Here is a 16494-nt window from a genome sequence, read left to right as displayed (position 1 = left end):
CCTTGCTTTGGGCTGGTAGAGGCAGCAGGGGCTTTCCAGGCCACCCACTCTAACTCCGGAACTGCAGAAGTCCTACTTAAATCCTAGAAACCACATAGAATACTGTGGGCTGCCCATCCAAAGATCATCTCAACGGCAGCCTTGCTCCACTGGCTTACAATCCATTCCAGCATCCACGTTCTTTCTGCCTTGCTCCAGTGTGACCCTCCCCAATCTGCCTCATTCTAGAGAGCATAGAACCGCTGAGGTTGGAAAAGCCCTCTACGCTCATCCAGTGCAAATGTCAGCCCAACGTCACCTTGCCTAAACCATATTCCGAAGTGCCACCTCTACACGCCTTTTGAACTCCTCCAGGGATGGGGACTCCACCAGTTCCTCTGCCAGGGCTTCACCACTCTTTCAGTAGAGAAACTTTTCCCATTATCCAATCTAAACCTCCCCTGGAGTAACTTGAGGCCATTTCCTCTTGTCCCATCACTTGTTACCGGGGAGCAGAGCCCGACTCCCATCTGGCTCCAATCTCCTTTCCAGGAGCTGCAGAGAGCGGTGAGGTCTCCCCTCAGCCTCCTCTTCTCCAAACCAAACAGCCCCAACCTCAGCCGCTCCCAGACCCCCTGTTCTCCAGCCCCTTCCCCAGCTCCGTTCACTTCTCTGGACACACTCCAGCCCCTCAGTGAGTTACCTCCTACTCGGTCACATCAATCAGGGATCTCCATCACATCATGTGCTGCACTCTGCAGCCTCATGACTGAGGAGATGAGAATTTAACATTCCCATTCATTTCAGCATTTCTGCTGTAGACGACAACACAAAAAGTGCTCCTCTATTGACCATCTGTTCCTGCGCCTAATGGAGCCGTAATCACCAGATATCAACCATTTCAAAGAGCTCTAGAATGTTTATAAAAACCAGTGTGTCTATGTAATAATATTAACAGGGAGATGCTTGTATCTTTTTGATAAAATATCATATTCACAGCAGGCTTTGCTTTCAACTACAAACGTAATGGCCTTTTCCAGCCACCGCTGAGCGCACTACGCAATTCAGGGGGTGGGAGGGAGCAGGAAGGGCTAAGGACGTGTTGACAGCAATAATTTAAGAGTAGATATTCTGCCAGGAATGAGAAACTAAAGAATTAAAGTCCAAAGAGAAAGCTTACAATTAAGCACAAACCCTGAAAAAGGAGGGATGGAGACACGAGCCATCCATCTGGATCGCTGCCCTGCCGTTTGTTCCGTAAGCCTCGTCTGCTGATTCCGTACGTTTCTTGGAAGTAAAATCCATGCCACGCTATATAACAGCCTCTAAGAGAGATGACAATGTTTGGGAAACGCAGCAACCACTTCTCTTCAACGTCCCTTGGACAACAGGATCCTTTCTTCTCAAGCACTGGGCATTCCAGAGGCGTAAGACAGTGCCGTACAGAAACAAAATTGACTCCTTGGGGTGTCCTAGCCGAGATCTTCCCACCAAGCCCCTCACTACAAGAAGGATGTTGAGGTTCTGGAGAGTGTCCAGAGAAGAGCAACCAAGCTGAAGAAAGGGCTGGAGAACAAGTTTGATGAGGAGCGGCTGAGGGCCCTGGGGGTGTTGAGGCTGGAGAAGAGGAGGCTGAGGGGAGACCTTATTGCTCTCCACAACTGCCTGAAAGGAGGGTGTAGAGAGGAGGGCGCTGGGCTCTTCTCCCCAGTGACGGGGACAGGACAAGGGGGAATGGCCTCAAGCTGCGCCAGGGGAGGGTCAGACTGGACATCAGGAAGAGATTCTTCACCGAAAGGGTCGTGGGGCCCTGGCAGAGGCTGCCCAGGGAGGGGGGGAGTCCCCATCCTGGAGGGGTTTAAAAGACGGGGAGACGAGGCCCTCAGGGACGTGGTTTAGTGGCAGATAGGAATGGTTGGACTCGATCTAAGAGGTCTTTTCCAACCTGGTGATTCTACAACTCTATCATTCTATGTTCAATGCTAACCTGCCTGTTTGGTGAGAGCTGATCCGAAGCTCCCACTCAAAACACCCGGGAGGCTGTAGCACCTCTCCAAGGAATCCCAGAGAAACCTCCCCTCTGCCCCTACCTGATTCTGCTCGACGGAGATAACACAATTTCTCACGAAACCCTGAAGCCCCACTGGGGTTGCTCCCATCTCCGTGGACAGACACTTAGAGACAGAAACCACAAATGCCAGATGTGCTCACAACTGGACACCTTCAGCAGAGTTCTGGGAAGCGTGATCACCATACCAGGTGTGCTGTGCACAGCTGGGATTGAATATTTCATATTAAAAGCTCAAAAGGAAAAAAAACCCAAACCAATCTCAGGGCAGAAGCAGAGCCTGCCAAGTCAGCCACTCGGCTACAGCAGCACTGCACCCCACCGTCCCGAGGAGACTGGCAAAACAGCTATAAACCACCCCAAAACCTCCTTTCCATGCAGGGGAAAGGGAAACGGCCAAGCAGCAAAGGTTTGAGAGTGACACTGTGCTGTTTCTACTTCCCATCAGTTTGAAATTGATGTTTATTTTGATACTCGAGTCTACTTCTTTTTATTCCAGCACACAGCAAGCTGCGAACGAGGAATTTATCACACGGGGAAAGCAGTCCTCCTAGCAGCAGCCACCCTTCCTAGAGGTGACGCAGCAGAGCCTGACCACTGAAGCCATCTCCTTCCTCAAGATTGGAATGAAGTCACCTACGGGCTCCAGGGAGATCAGTAAGAGACTGGTTTTGCAAGCGTTCTTGCGCAGAAGGTGCTTTCCTCATGGTTCAGTTTCAACAGATGGGTTAAGTGCTCTACTGACAAACCCGCAGGATGAAAACCCCGAGAGCTGAGCGCAAGATCTCAGCATTCAAACCCAACCACCAGGGCCTGAAGAGCTAATGTAGGCTGACATGCAAAAGTATGCGACCATTTCCATGTGGCTGCCTTCATCTTCTTTCCATAGGAGGCCAGGAAAGCCCCTGGGGCTGTACGAGAGCCTAATGGGCGCAGGTTTCCTTTAGTCTCCAACAAAGGCTTTGAGCAATTGGCAAGCTGCCCCGGCCCGGCTGCCTTCTTCCTTTTCAGATGTGCCTCCATCCACAGATAACGCAGGGCGGCTTTGGATTTGCACCCTGCACAGTCTGAGGTAAAGGATATCGCAGGAAACCCAAGTCAGCTTTTCCCTTCCATGAGGTAACTCCCTGGAACAACCAGCACGGGCTTTCTCGTTGACGTATCTAACAGTCTGTGACACTTCAAGAGCAGACGATGTGTTCAAAGCTCAAGCGTTAACTGGTTTAGTGAGTTAAGGAGAGATGCTGTCTGCGATTGCTCGGGGCAGAATGCACTGAAGGAGCAGAAATCTACCTTTCAACTACGAACCCATGAAAGAGCTTCAAACAAACCCTCTAGAACGTGGAACAATCCAACAACCGCTGGCATGTTCTGATGTGACAATAACTCTTGGAGACTTGTTGTCACTTCACCCACATAAAACTTAAGCCGTTCTTAAATTCCTATTCCTGAGTCACAGAAAAAAAAGTCTTGCATCTCCCAGACCTCTCCACTTCACCAGTCCCTTCCATCCTCCATCCCTTGTCCTGTGCTACAGGTTTTCCTCTCACCGTGTCAAGCAATCGCCAGCAATACCGTTCAGTTTTGAAGCCCCTCAATCCTGATCCCAGGGCAGATCCACGAGGAGCACTACAGGCACAACCGAGAGGCTGCCACTCCGCGCGGCCACAGCAACAGAAAGCAGCGAACACGCTCCGAGCTGCACTGCTGCCAGATCTTTCATAACCTGAAGCCAAACTCCATTCTAATAGAAGACTATTTACTCCTTTCCCAGTTCTCCACGCCAAGTCTTTCCTTTTATCCTTCTGCCCAAATAGCTCTGTCTCTGCTGGAAGAGGAGTGCGCCTGCAGTGCCGTACAACGCGTCTGGGTCTTTCACATGACTTGATTGTTCACAGGAAGGTAATTCTGTAATTTTAAACAAGAGAACACATGGAGTAATTGCTTTCCTAAGAGAAGAGGTGAAGTTACGGCATCCTGCATGGCACAGAGAACTCTATCGGTATCATCTGCCTTACTTCGCGCTCCTCTTCCCTCGTAGCTTTGCCAACTCCATTTAAATCTCTTGGATGTGAAGAAAAGAAAGCATCACCTTTGCTATAGACTCAATACAGACAAGCGTGAGCCCCTTTAAATAACCCCTGCTGCGGCACACAAACCTCTATTCTGCTTCTTCCTCAGGTTCAACACCAGAAACGACCTTCATATCAAAGAATCATAAAATAGTTTGGGTTGGAAGGGACCTGAAAGACCATGTAGTAATCACAGGGAAACGAATGGGGTGGATCCCCTGAGCAGCCACACCGAGGATCACCGAGGATCACTGCAGGTACGTGTGCGTAAGGGCAATCTCTATAGCTCTTTGGAGGCAGAGGATCACATTTCACAGGCCACATACAAAGCCCAAAGGAGAGCAGGCAGTACAAAAGAACAATGCAAAGTGTTTGGACAAGAACCAAAAAACAAACCCTGACCTCTGTCAAGAAACCCTCGTAATCAGCGACAGCCAAGCTCAGCAGAGGAAACTTCAGGCCCCTCTTTATGGGAGCTACAACAGAAGAACTGGAATCAGAGGAGGGAGAGGAAGGGTTCCAATTGCCTTTTTTTCTTCAAGTCCACATGAAAAAAAATCACTTGGTTCAGGTTTATTAAGGATAAGTTCATCCACCAGGAAAGCGGGAAGAGACATGCTGATAGGTACGTAATTACCCACCGAGATACGTGACAGCAACCACGATACAGGAATGATTCTGCTGGACGCAAACGCTTTTCTTTATGGCTTCCATGCTACAGCCGCGTACTAAAAGTGTTTTACCAAGGCGTTCTACAATGATCATTCCGAAACACAAAAGCCACGGAGTAATTACATCTTCCTGTTCGCTGTTGTAGCCAGATATTTTTTTTAAAGGCCTATTGCAAAAAGAATCAATCACCTTGAGAGCCCGGCAAAGCAACCCAACTGCAAGGGTTCCTTCTCATCCTCAAGGCTGAAAGAGGGCTTCGAATAAAGTTTGGAAAAAGCTTTTTAGCAGGGCCTGTAGGAATAGGACCAGGAGGAATGATTTTAAACTAAAAGAGGAGAGGTTTAAACGGGATATTAGGGAGAAATTTGTTTCCATGAGCGTGGTGAGGCATGGGCACAGGCTTCTCAGGGAGGTGGTGGATGCCCCATCCCTGGGAACATTCAAGGTCAGGTTGGATGGGGCTCTGAGCAACCTGATCTGGTTGAAGATGTCCCTGCTTACTGCAGGGGGGTTGGACTGGATGACCTTCATGGTCCCATCCAACCCAAATCATTTTATGATTCTATGATTCGGGAGATATCCGAGAGCACAGTAACGATGCTCCAGCACAGTCAGCTGTGCCTCTAGTCGGAATTACTAATCCAGCGTCGGGAAGTGTTTAACACCGACGGTGACCAGCCCTACACCATTTTATATGCTGTGATTTGAAAACAGGACTTAACAAGCAAAGTGTATCAAACACAGGAATAACTAAACAGAACAACAATGTTTGTTTGAGGTTTCTAGGTGTGGCTGCAGCCAAGACATAATAGGATTATTTATACCTGACTCATTTGGTTTGTCTTAATCCACGATTCTCCCCGTTTGGGACTCGATTATTGACTTTTTTCTGCACGGCAGGACTTCTTCAATTCAGGATGTTTTCAAGAAGGACTTAAAATTGAAAGCAGAGAAGAGAAATCCCACAAACGCTGTTGGTTTACATCATGTTCATCCTAAACTCACTATCACCATTGTAGCACAACTTCAGATTACCTGAACACGCAGAAAAGCACGCAGACTCTTGGCACACAGAAATCCACTCACTCACTACCAGACGGCGTATTTCAGAGTCTTTCTCCGTTCACACCCTCAACCTACAGAGCAAAGGGCTGTGCGTCTGATCCCAGACCTGTGCCCGGCTCTGCTGCTGCTCTGGGTGACCGAGCAACCCTCCTCACCCCTTTGCATCCCAGCTTCCCGTCCGCCAACTGGAAATAACTTCCAACTCAGGATTGCATTAAGTACGGAGGTTTGCATTCCAACGACAATAAGAATTGTTCTTTTTTCTAATCCACAAGGGATCACTTAAAGCTTCTGCCCTAAGAATAAACAGCTCTTGGTCTCAAAAACCATTTACACGAGTATTTTACTACTACAAGATCTGCTTTTTGCTCACACCAGGCAAGCTGCAGTCTCGTGCAATCAGTCATTTTTCAGGATTGTCACAGAAGATTTAACACCCCATCCACCCGGTATCGAGCTAATTTGTCAATGCGGTTACCTGCAAATGCTTTTGCTGCTCATGAAATGAAGGAAATAGTTCAATATCTTCTAAGAAACAGAGCCTGCGTCCCTGAGAGTTTCATCCATTGCCCTCTCCAGTTTGCAAGAGGAGTTTACAGCTTCACAAAGTGCAGAGCTGAGACGTCCATGCTCTCACGATGGAAAAGAGCAAAGGGGTAAGAGGTGAGAGTATCTGGAGACAATGCTGCTGCCAAAGGTTTGTTACGGAAGGATGGCTGTGGTCCTTGAGGACACATCACAGGGACAGCCACGCTTTTCTCCAGCTTCCAGGCACAGGAAGGAGCCACCTAGAGCAGAGTTTTCAGCACCATCCTTCTCCTTTCACATATGCAACCAGCACTGCAAGAAGCCCTGCAGTTATCCAACCAAATGCCATCAGTCCCTTGCTGGAATAACTTAAGGATATTGAATGATACTTGTTTTATTGCCAGAAATTGAACCATTTTCTGCTTATATTCAGTTAAAGAGGGGAAAAAAAAGACAGCAGAGTTTAATAAGAGGTAGATCTGTTTATTCCTCTCCCAGAGCTGCAAAGGATCAAGGATCTTCTATCTCTGCTCAGATCACCTGACTTGGCTCTGCACCGCATAGTGAATAATCCCAGGCTGGAATTTGCTGTGCCACTTCACAGATCCTCTCCTTCTCCTCACCACAGTGACAATGCACATTGTGAGCAGGAACATCAGTTGCTGCTAAGCAGCACAAAGCCCTGTGAGCTCCACATCTCGTCCTCGACAGAGGGGCAGGAGCGGCCTTTCACAACCGTTCATTAACTTTCCTCTTTCTAGAGTCAGCAAAAAACTTCCAAGCCTTTTCCCCCTAATCAGGGTTTCTTGGCCCGTCAGCTCATCTGTGTGATCATCACTTCCAGAGAAGCACACAAAGCTTCCCCATCGGTAGTTACAGTGAAAGGCGACGATGAAGATGCAACCAGCATCTGCCCCGATGGACCCTGATGAAGACACAACCATCGTTTGCCCTGACAGACCCCAACTGCGACATCCACGCCAACGGACACACACATTCCCTGCTGCTCCCAGCGAACAAATCACTCCATTTCCAGAAAAGGTGCTTCTTATGGAAAAGGCTCTTCACATCAAAGACTGATCCACACTCCACATGAGGAGTCAATGCATTAAAGGTGCAGGTGGGGCAGCACCTTCTTTAACAGATGCCATTTGCCCATCCTTTCTGGAACGGTGTCTGTGCCTTTACAGAATGGAGTCACACACCAGCATTTGTGGTTTCCTCTTCATTTCCTTTGGTTGGTGGCGAGAATTCGTGAGCAGCGCATATTGAACTGGCAAAACTGCTACTCTTTTTGCATGACTTGTGGTGAGAATGTGAAGGAAATCACAGCTTTGTGACTTCTACATCCCCATGGACACATGGATTCATTTTGGAGTCCTCCGCTCTTACTCTGCTGCGTCATCCCCACTTTAGATCACATCCCTCCAATCTATGGACAACCAAATACCTCGTCACAACTCATTTTGTTTGTATGTTCCAAACTCTGCCCTTCAGAAATGTGCCACGGCTTGTCCCACACAAGCAGCTCCTGGTGCCCCTCACCCTCTCCCAGCTCCACACCCTGCCCCATCACCCACGCTCCATCCTTACGGCAACTACAGCAATGGCTCATATGGAAAATTATTAATGGGAAAATACTACTTCTTAGCTTCCTGCAACGAAATTCAACAGCTCAAAAGGAGGACTTGGAAGTACCACATGACGATGAATTCTCAACTGAGCAGCAGGCTGTGCCTGCACGATGGAGATGCGCAAGGCTGCAACAACAGCAGCGTCTTCCCTCTCTGCAGGAGAGGAAGGGATAAAGAACTTCCCCCAGAGAGTCACCTGCACTGCTCCCAAAGGAATTCGCTCTAAACTTATACTGGAGCAAGACCAACGCTGCTGCTCCTAAATCAGTGTCCTTAATGCAAAGTACAACCTGGAAACACAGGCATCGACTCCCCTTCTTTGCAATTCACGCTATTGCCAGCAATAGAATAGTTTATTTCATAGAATCCTACAATAGGTTGGGTTGGAAGGGATGTTGAAGATCATCCAGTCCCACCCCTGCCATGGGCAGGGACATCCCACTGGATCAGGTGCCCAAGGCCCATCCAACCTGGCCATGAACACCTCCAGGGATGGGGCAGCCACAACTTCCCTGGGCAACCTGTTCCAGGGCCTCCCCACTCTCATGGGGAAGAAATTCCTCCTCATGTCCAGTCTAAATCTGTCCCTCTCCAGTTTGTACCCGTTCCCCCTTGTCCTATCACCACAAACCTTTGTGAACAGCCCCTCTTCAGCTTTCCTGGAGCCCCTTTCAGTTACTGGAAGGTTGCTCTAATATCTCCTCAGAGCCTTCTCTTCTCCAGGCTGAAGAACCCCAATTCTTTCAGCCTGTCCTCATACAGGAGGTGCTTCAGCCCTCAGATCATCTCTGCAGCCTCCTCTGGATCCGTTCCAACAGCTTCATCTCCTTCTTATGTTGAGGATTCCAGAACTGGACACAATGCTCCAGATGAGGTGTCCCAAGAGAGGAACAGAGGGGCAGAATCCCCTCCCTCGCCCTGCCGGCCGCGCTGCTTTGGATGCAGCCCAGGATACGCTCACCTTCTGGGCTGCGAGCGCACATATTATTTCTCAAACTCATTCAGGACTACAGTACAGGAACAACATCCCTGTTAAGAGCAAAGGACAGGAAAAACATCCCAAACCATTCTTTTCCATTGCTGCACTTTAGACCTGATGTTTGACATTAGTCCTGATCCCAGAGGCAAAATGGGAGTGCTTTATCCACTAAGTCAACCAGCTCCCACGGCTACAGACATCCTAAATGGAATGCATTATTCCTGCATTAAAACATATGTTTTTCAAGGCAGCCATCCATCCGGCTGTTCCGAGAGAGATTACAACAGACCTAATTTTATCAGGCAGGGATACAATTCTCCTGGTTGTTTTTGCTCCCTAGGGACACGGAGCTGGAGAAAGCAGGTTGCCTGACTGCCGGGGAACAATTCCGAGAGGCTCAGTTGCTGCTCACTGAGGCAGCAACTCACGTTTCTGGGTTCCCAAAATACATTAATGCATGCCCCGGAGGCTCCGTGGGCTCCCATCCCCATGGAATTCAAAGTCCAGGAGGATGCAGTTTGTATCAGCAATTCTCCAGTCAACAAGAATTAGAATAAGTTTATGTTGGCACAGAAGTGCTAAAACTTCAAGTAAGGTTTTTCTTTCTTTTAATCAGCTTAAGTTACACTAAATAAGACGAGCTGTTTGCACAGAACCTCCACCGCCTGTGCGTCTTCTAATCCAGAAACTCTTAGCTTTGGAAAAAAGCACAAGCGGACAGAAATCAGAAAGAATATCCAGGCGAGAGTAAGCATTGACAAACATTGCTCTGAACGAGAAACATGGGCGCAAGGCTTCCCCCAAGACCCAAGTGTAATGGGGAAATTCATGTAGCAGATGGAACACCACTGCCTGCAAAGCATCCGTTCGCTATAAATCACTGTTTCCTCACACATGGCACAAATTTAAGAGTCTTCCATTCTAATTAATCGAAAGAGACATCCTGGCCTGACGACTCTTCCCTGATTTCATAAGCTCCAAGAAAAAAAATGTAGCTCAACGGAGCGACGCTTCCTTGCCTCTTGCTCTTAATCCAAGTCCAAAAAGCAGCCGAGCAAGTCGCCGAGATGGTCAGGAAATGCTTTTTATAACTTTGAGGGACGCAGCGTAAAGAAAACCACTTTAAGAAATTATCTGCACATTGTATTCGAAACCAATGCAAACAGGATACTGCCCGGCTTCTGGTGCACCTCTGGGACTTCACACCATGAGGTCACTCTCTGGCTTCTGAAACTTGCCACTGAATAAACACGATAAATCCAATGGACAGAAAGTTTGATGACAAGAACTAATCAGAGAGAGGGAATCAGGAAGGAACCTATCACCCTTTCCACAACATCACTGATGAACTAGAAATACGAGGGGTCTTTGCGCGCGTACTTTCCTAAGGAGGTCCAAGCACGTCTGAACGACCAGCGAGACGGCTCCATGCGGTTAAGCTCCCATCCATCACATTTACTGCTTAATATTTCATGCTACAGAATTATAAATAGAAAACTGAAGATTGGTTATCTAGGACACCACGGCAAGAACACCAAACACGGCTCTAGCGCAGATATGTCAGGCTAAGAGGTCTGATCAGCATTTCCAGCCCAAGCACCCAGCTGAAACTGCTCACACCACCCATACGAGAAACAGTGAGGATGAGAAAAGACAAACCAGGAGTCACTGCTACCAGATGTCCCATCCACTCCACTAAGGAAACTGGTTCTGACTCCAGCATAGCGTCAGGGAAGCAAAGGAGGTGAAGGACTCTCTCTAAAGCCTCTAATTTCCTCCTTTCCCCAAGGTGAAGGGGTCAGATATGCAGCTTTTAAAAATAGCCCCAAACTCACTCCTCATTTCCTAAGTATGAAAAAGGCAACACGAAACTATGCATGTTCTTTAACTCTCCTGGTTATTCGTTATTATACCAGCCTGGATGCTCCAAACCCCTTCCTTTTCTTCACCATATTTACACGCTTCAATCATGATCCAACAGCAAAACCTACTCCCACTCACAGGAGTCAAAATACTTCGTTCAATATTTGTGTTTAACTCGCTCTCTCCAAGCCATTAAACACCAAAATCGTTCTGCTTTGACCATTTGCACAGTATAAATTTGTGATCATCTTTTGGACCTTCTGCATGATGTGAGAGATTTGTTACTTTGCTCCTCTTGGTCACGATTTCAGCTGCATTTCCTCTTCCTGCGAGACAGGCTGGAAGGAATGCATGTGCTGCCAGGCTTGTATCACCGTTTCCTGGGCTGTAAAGCTTAAGAAAACACAATATCACCTGCAGTGAAGGCTCTTATCAGAATAAGGCCAAACAAGGCAGGAATGATCATCTCAGAATGGGCACAAACAACTCCCTCTGACACACTCCAAAAGGCGTTTTACATACTTCACAGCCGTATCTCGGTTGGCCGCATACAGAAAGCCTTCGTTAAAACTACACACAGCTTTCTCGGCAGATTTGCTCCCCATCAGCAGTCAGTCCCACAGGTAAATTAAGAAAGCAACATAAAAGCTTTCCCATTGCTGTTTTGCCTAATGCAAGGCTTGTGGGTGAAATGCTGCACAAGTGCAAACAAACCACCTGCAGGTCCTGCTAGTTACGAGATGATCAGATCCAGCTCGTGTTCCTAAGCTCTTCCATCTCTTCTGTGCCCCAACCACGGTTCCCCTTCTGCACGGCAGGGAAGAAAGTGAAGTGAAACCTTCCAGCCTGCTCAGCAAAATCCACATAACCGGTCTTCCCTCAGACAATCACGTCCTTTGATTTTTCTCTGATCTATTCAAAGCACCTCCCATGCGAGGGCAGGCCGAGAGGGTTGGGGTTGTTCAGCCTGGAGAAGAGAAGGCTCCGAGGAGATCTTAGAGCGACCTTCCAGTACCTGAAGGGGCTACAAGGAAGCTGGGGAGGGACCGTTCACAAAGGCTTGTGGTGATAGGACGAGGACCAACTGGTATAAACTGGAGAGGGGCAGATTTAGACTGGACATGAGGAGGAATTTCTTCCCTGTGTGAGTCGTGAGGCTCTGGAACAGGTTGCCCAGGGACGTTGTGACTGCCCCATCCCTGGAGATGTTCAAGGCCAGGTTGGATGGGCCTTGGGCAGCCTGAGCCAGCGGGAAGGGGTGGAACTGGATGATCTTTAAGGTCCCTTCCAACCCAAACCATTCTATGCTTCTATGAAATTCTGGGCTTCAGCTGCTCAATCGATAAGCAAGATGCTCATCTAGTTCGATACGTGCCGGGTGATCAAAAGAATGAAAGCTGAAAGGCAGAGTTTTTGAAAGAACAGAAAAATACCACGATTCCATAGGAAGTTTTCAAGCCAAACAAAATAAAGATTCTACCCACTTGCTTGAGTCAACACGTTTTCTTCCAGGAAGGCTCTCTCCTCTTTGGCTGCCCTTCGCTCCTGGGTTTCAACTGTTCTGCTGACACTACTTTTTCCACACGTGCCACCATCCTCGCTTGCTCTTCGGCTTCCGAAAATCCCAACACAAGGCTTCTCTACAGACAGAGCCTCAGCTCTTCAGCAAGAGACAAACGGCTTTGAAAGGAACAAACGCAGGTGCATGAAGCCGTTAACAGAAACACCCACACGGCATCACAAACCAGACAGCCCGATGCATGTTTAACCAGAAAAGCAAACAGAAACCAGCTCCTTCCCTACATGAAGCAAGAGCGATGACATGGTAACCCTGTTGAACACAACCCTGTCACACAACCTGAAGTGACTGGAGTTAAGTTCAAGGCCTACGTTCATTCCCTAACAGGGGAATTCCTCACTATTGCTCAGCAGAGTTTCCCCCTACTCTCACACTGCCATGGATATTGCGTGCTGAAGTTCATTCAACTTTACCAGTTAAAAAACACCAGACAAGACAGAAACCACAGCCAAGTAAGCTCTTTACGAGTGCTTAAACCCCTCCGAGACACAATGGCCCTTGCAGGCAGCCATCGGGCAGCTCTCCTCCTTCCCATGCCAAAGTTTGTACCAAGACAACAAACTTCACCACCAAGCTGGACAGTGGTTTCGTAACGTGCTCTGCAGAAAACAAATGTATGGAAGGAGCTTAATTAGAACCATCGAATCGATCGATTGCAGAGTTCTCGGCTCTAATAACAGAGCTCTGATGAGGTTAACGCGAGAGGAACTGCTTAAAAATTCCACCCAAAGTACCACAGCACCCAGGCAACCCCCAAGCCCGGCGCTGAAGTGCTTCAAAACTGACATTACGGGACAAACTCAGCCATTTACCTGTTCCGTGACCTCATCAGCACACACTGCAAACGTTTCAAGAAACAGCATCACACAGCGGATCCAAAGTCACCTTCACACGCAGCTGCGTTCAACCCCAAAGGCATCAAACAGAGCCCCCGTATTCATGGAAACGAGGGTAGAAGTCTCCTCTGAAGTTCATATCCCTGGCAGCTTTACTCATGGAAAGGAGATGCAAATACGAAGCCAGCCCTTCCCATTATTAGCGATGCACAATGTGGGTGTCACTGACAGATGAAGGACAGCACGAGGAAGGAAAAAATCCAAAAGTAAGAAAAGAAGGAAAACGTGAGTAATCCCAGAATCACTGAATGGTTTCGGTTGGAAAAGAGCTTTAAAATCATTGAGTCCAACCATCGCTATATCCCTGCTAAGTCCACCACCAGACCACACCCCCAACTACGACGTCTACTCGGTTTTTGAGCCCCTCCAGGGATGGTGACTCAAACACATTCTAGGTCAGCCTCTGCCAGCGCCCAAGAACCCCTTCAGTAAAGAAATTCCTCCTAATATCCAACCTAAACCTTCCCTGGTGCATCTTCAGGTCATCTTCCTTGTCCTGTCACTGGCTACCAGAGAGAAGAGACCAAACCTCACTATTATGTCGTTTTAGGTAGCGAGCAATCAGGTCTCCTTTTCTCCAGACTAAACAAGCCCAGCTCCCTCAGCTGCTCCTCATAAGACTTGTGCTCTAAACCCTAACAGGCAAGGTCTGGTTTCACAGAGCCCCATGACCAAATTCACTGCTTACATACAGTTATTTATTATTTCATTTCAACGACACCAATCCCTTCTGTACGGGAATGGGACATCTCAGTAACACACGCTGCTCAGGACTTGGCTATAACGTACTGCACGGGGATAGAAAACAACCCAATCCTTACCTACACTTAGAAATAAATGAGTTCAACTCAAATCAGTCACTGAGGTTGAATCACAGAATGGTTTGGACTGGAAGGGACCATGAAGGTCATCCAGTCTCACCCACCTGCAGTGAGATCTTCAACCAGATCATGGGGCTCAGAGCCCCATCCAACCTGACCCTGAGTGTTTCCAGGGATGGAGCATCCACCATTTCTCTGAGCAACCTGTGCCAGTGCTTCTTCGTAAAGACACACAACAAAAGACTGAAGAAACTATAAAAAAAAATGCAATTTCAGTGGATTAATAAACAATTATCGATTCTTGAAAGAGATCCCACTAGTTTGCTTAGACAATTTCACGGGACTACGATTACTTCCACACTGACCACAAGGCTCCATAAGGAATGATCCACGGATGGCAGAGGTGTAATTAGTCCTATTGCTCAGTCCGCACAGATTGCTCCTGAAGGAAGTTTCCCGGCTCATCGCTGCAAACTACGATTTCTATTTTAAGCAGATGTTAAACTAACCCTGCTCCACTTTGCATCCTACTTGCTGACACAGCACCTTTCACAGGCTGAACACCAGAGAAGATTTTAAGAAGATATTTCCCCACATTGTTAAGAATTCTCTGCGCTGGGTTGTTTCACAGCATAAACACCACTCAGCATAAAACTCACTGTGAGGTTCAGCACACAAGCAGTTCATGCTCCAAATCTGCATCCGAAGACAGCTTCCAGGGGCTCCTCACTGTAAGATCATAGAATCCTGGAATGGTTTGGGTTAGGAGGGACCTCAAAGTCCATTGAGTTCCACCCCTGCCATGGGCAGGGACACCTCCCACTGGATCAGGGGCTCCAAGCCCCATCCAACCTGGCCTGGAACCCCTCCAGGGATGGGGCAGAAACCACTGCTCTGGGCAACCTGGGCCAGAGAACACCTCCTCCTGAGATCACCCCTGGACAGGACAGTCACCCAGTTCCTGCTGTCGGGGACCTCCGGGGTCTTCGTACAGCCTCACTGCAGACGCAGTTCCTCTCCTGTCCCAGAAACGAGAGATTCTGATGCAGAAAACCCCACAGAAACACTTCCACGTTCAAACCGAGGGACAAATACAGCTGCAACAAGGGAGTGGGAAAAACAAAAAGGATTGAGTGTTCTTATCTGAGCAGCAATTAATCAGTTAAACATGAAGCACTGCTGCCATTTTAATAAAATGCTTCTATTCAATATTGTTTACTATAAACAGCCTGTAGCTGTACCCAGCTGAACAATGCACACATACGCCTCTAAATCTTTACACTCAAGCCTCAAACTAGGGCATATTTTTCAGGACCTCCACAATGGCCCTGACCGCGCCGGCTCCCTCGGCTCTCCAACAGGTCAGGGCACAGTTACCTCCGCAACGAGACACTGTGAAACACATCTCTAAGAGACTGAGGAAAGAAAATTCTGTGCCCTCATGGGTTTTTGATAGAAAAAAGTGATTCGCACAAACAAATCTATACTACGTATATGAAGAAATTTGAGGATTAAAGCCACAGAGGAGCAGTGAGTGCAATATTCAGCAAATTACTGCCATAGCACAGAAAACGTCACTCATGGCCAGCAGCTCAAGGGAGGGGATTCTGCCCCTCTGTTCCTCTCTTGGGAGACCTCTTCTGGAGCATTGGGTCCAGTTCTGGAATCCTCAACATAAGGAGATGGAGCTGCTGGAATGGGTTCAGAGGAGGCTACAAAGATGATCCAAGGGCTGGAGCACCTCCCGTATGAGGACAGGCTGAGAGAGTTGGGGTTGTTCAGCCTGGAGAAGAGAAGGCTCCGAGGAGATCTCATAGCAACCTTCCAGTACCTGAAGGGGCTCCAGGAAAGCTGGAGAGGGGCTGTTCACAAAGGCTGTAGGGATGGGACGAGAGGGAATGGGGATAAACTGGAGAGAGGCAGAGTTAGACTGGACATGAGGAGGAATTTCTTCCCCACGAGAGTGGAGAGGCCCTGGAACAGGGAAGCTGTGACTGCCCCATCCCTGGAGGGGTTCACAGCCAGGTTGGATGGGCCTTGGGCACCTGATCCGGTGGGATGTCCCTGCCCATGGCAGGGGTGGGACTGGATGATCTTCAACATCCCTTCCAACCCAAACTATTCTAGGATCCCACACTGCAGCTGAAGCTGGTTGAGGATCAGCATAGTATCGCAGACGCCATAACAGCAAAGAGATTCCATTCTTTTTAAAGTTTGCCTCACTCTACATTTCAGGGCTATGTTGGGCTCTCAGTGCCACAAGAAATAAGTTTCAGAAAACACAAGCAAAACACTTAAAACATTCAGGAAATCCTAAAATAAAAATGATGCCATGTCT

At 48.2% G+C, this 16494-nt stretch overlaps 1 protein-coding gene and 1 long non-coding RNA gene across 9 annotated transcripts in view; both read right to left on the bottom strand.

The window, feature by feature from the left end:
- Positions 1–16494, bottom strand: part of DIP2B (disco interacting protein 2 homolog B) — a 76181-nt gene that overhangs the window by 57719 nt on the left and 1968 nt on the right. The window lies entirely within an intron of this gene.
- On the bottom strand, positions 3725–15264 carry LOC128849455 (uncharacterized). 3 transcript variants are annotated; one of them, XR_008447396.1, is made up of 3 exons: positions 13252–15264; positions 12345–13038; positions 3725–3955 (listed from the first exon to the last, which is right to left on the bottom strand). It is a non-coding gene; the product is annotated as an uncharacterized LOC128849455 (long non-coding RNA). The 3 variants fall into 3 exon arrangements; XR_008447398.1 differs by having other exon boundaries at positions 12345–13499; positions 14261–15264; XR_008447397.1 differs by having other exon boundaries at positions 12345–14408; positions 14522–15264.

Source organism: Cuculus canorus, chromosome 29 (assembly GCF_017976375.1).
Source record: "Cuculus canorus isolate bCucCan1 chromosome 29, bCucCan1.pri, whole genome shotgun sequence".
NCBI classification, from domain to species: domain Eukaryota; kingdom Metazoa; phylum Chordata; class Aves; order Cuculiformes; family Cuculidae; genus Cuculus; species Cuculus canorus.
Note: the sequence above shows the minus strand (reverse complement) of the source record. Positions and strands in the feature narration are given on the sequence as shown.